We start from the raw sequence: 2483 nt of genomic DNA, 5'->3' as shown, positions 1-2483 counted from the left end.
AGAAATCCCAGCCTGAGATTTTGCTCTTCAGGGCTGTGTCAGTAAATGGAGTCTTTCCAATGCAATGATTCTTTTATAGTGTATGCACTTAAAATTAATTGGCTTGTGGCTGTATGCATGTAGACATTTGTGTGTGTATGGGTAACTAAACGCGTGTATAGGGTGATTTGTGCATGCTCACATGTACTACACACATGGTCCCTTCTCAGAAATACAAAAAGGAAAAAAAGCATGAGAGCGGGGAGACTTAGAAAGTCAGAAGGAGAATGCTTGAATTTCTGGTCCTTAGCTGACTTCAATGAGACAGAAGAAATACACGATTTCCTAAGAGGTGCAGTAGAGAAGAGAAGGCTCAGTATTCACTAGATAACACTGATCTCTAATACACCTCATTCAAGAGTAGCTGATTATTATGACAGTAAAATAACTTCAATAATCAGCTACTTTGAATGAGGTGTATTAGAGATCAGTGTTATCTAGTGAATACTGGCCTTCTTTCTCTACTGACCTCTTAGGAAATGTGTATTTTCTGTTCATTGAAGTAGTAAGGACCTGAGTTTGACAAATGACTGAATGCATTAATGGTTAAACCTGAAGGTATCTTTATCACATTTCTCTCTCCTGAGGCACTATATTAATCTCCTTTCTGTTCTTCGGTGTTGGTACCTTACTCTTGGCTATCTCTCTGAGCTGGCCTGAGCCCTGTGTGTTGCTTTCACCAGGCTGTGAAAGGAACCTGGGGTTTCAGGAGAGATCATTTTTGAACCTCGTCCGCATGCGCATATGGGTTTGAAAGCAGATGTGTTGCATGTTCACAGCTAGGAAAGTTGGCAGATTCAGGTATCTTATAAAGACTGTAAACAGCATTACGCAGAATTCATAACAACCAGAACAGATGAAGCTGTACATTTAGTTACCTCAGGGCTGATTTGGCCAAGAAATGAGTCAACAATTATAACTTCCCTACTCTCCCTCTTGACTCCTCACTCCAGCAATAGCATGAAGATGAAACTCCCTAAGGAGTAGGATGGGAAAGAGTCTGGGCTATGTCAGGATCCCCCAGTCTCACCACTGGTATCTAACAGGCACTTAAGTGAGGTGCCTGAATTACAGGCCTTGTCATCCCAGTCTGCCTGCATAAAGAAGAAAAATAGGCCTATTCCCAAGCGCAGTGCAGATTTGGCAGTGCCTATTTCTTCCGAGTACCTCTCTGCCAAGTGAGGTGCTCGCTGACGTACCTAGAGCTAGGTGGGATGATTCTAGGCCCTAAGACACAGTTGGTTTTCATGGAGACAAATGAGGTGAAAGAAGAAGGAATCAGAAGGAGAGGACTTCAAGCCTGAGAGAACTTTGGGATGGCCTGTCAAGTAGGTCCCCATGCTTTCAGCACCATCACCTCTTCTCTGGAAATGTATTTACAGCTAATAAAGAAGAGCTTCCATAGTCCATCTATTATAGTTTAGGAATCATAAGGCTGTGTATGACTGTAGTGGAAAAGTAAGTTTAGTGTTGCATCCGAAGTAATTATTATAAAAGGCTATGTACAGAAATAAATTCAATTGCATTAGCCCTACAGAAAGTAATTTAAGGCATTTTACACAAAAAACGTTGGGCTCTGTGTAACATATTTCAGGAATGTATCAAAACAGTTTTTAATATTTTTCTATTTGTCTCCATGGTCCTTTTTTTGAAGTTATAAAGCCATAAAGAATCTTTTCGTTAAAAGATCAAAGTTTGCCTTGTTACACTGCTATTCATATGTGCACTGCTAAATAGAGTATTTAGAGATGGGAGAACTTTTTTTTTTTTTTGATTGGAACTCTCTCTAAACTGAACTTGTGTCATTTAGTTCCCAGTATGATTTATAAACAAGATCTTCTGTCTACTTTATCTCAGATCAGGCTGAAATGTTAAAGCTGATTCCCTAGAACAGCAGGTTTATAAGATTTTTTTCAACTCAACCTTATTTCTAAGGTTTATTATTTCAAAGTCTAACTTTGACTTGCAACCAAACATTTCCCCTATCAGTTCACATTTAACTATGTTAAATACTAATGTAGAAATATAGCATCAAAACTGGAGCTAACAATTTGCATGCTTTCAAGCAATGTTCATTTGTCTCAAGTAGTAAAAGTCTAACAAGCAAATATAGTTGTCAATTGATACCTAAATCAAGACATCTAACCTCCTTAAGAAACACATTTTGAATTTGCTAAATGCAACAAAGCTTCTAGTGGATATTAAGTGATATTGCTTGCCAACAAAACAAAGTAATCTAGGAGAAGTCTGTATATAAATGTCCATCACTTTTTGCAGTTTCACATCCTTAAATGTCAGAATGGAAAGCCCTTAATTTGTATATTTGTGTTCAGATTAGACAAAGGTTGGAAAGAAGCTGCAGAATGCTTTGAAGGTGAAAGTGATGCCTTTCCTCCCAGTACGTGCACATATCCACACATTATTTAGAAAATATTCTTGCAGTC

The sequence above is a fragment of the Tinamus guttatus genome, unplaced genomic scaffold, assembly GCF_059628265.1.
Source record: "Tinamus guttatus ecotype Peru unplaced genomic scaffold, ASM5962826v1 Tinamus_guttatus_pri_ptg000180l, whole genome shotgun sequence".
NCBI classification, from domain to species: domain Eukaryota; kingdom Metazoa; phylum Chordata; class Aves; order Tinamiformes; family Tinamidae; genus Tinamus; species Tinamus guttatus.
This window is presented reverse-complemented; position numbering follows the sequence as displayed.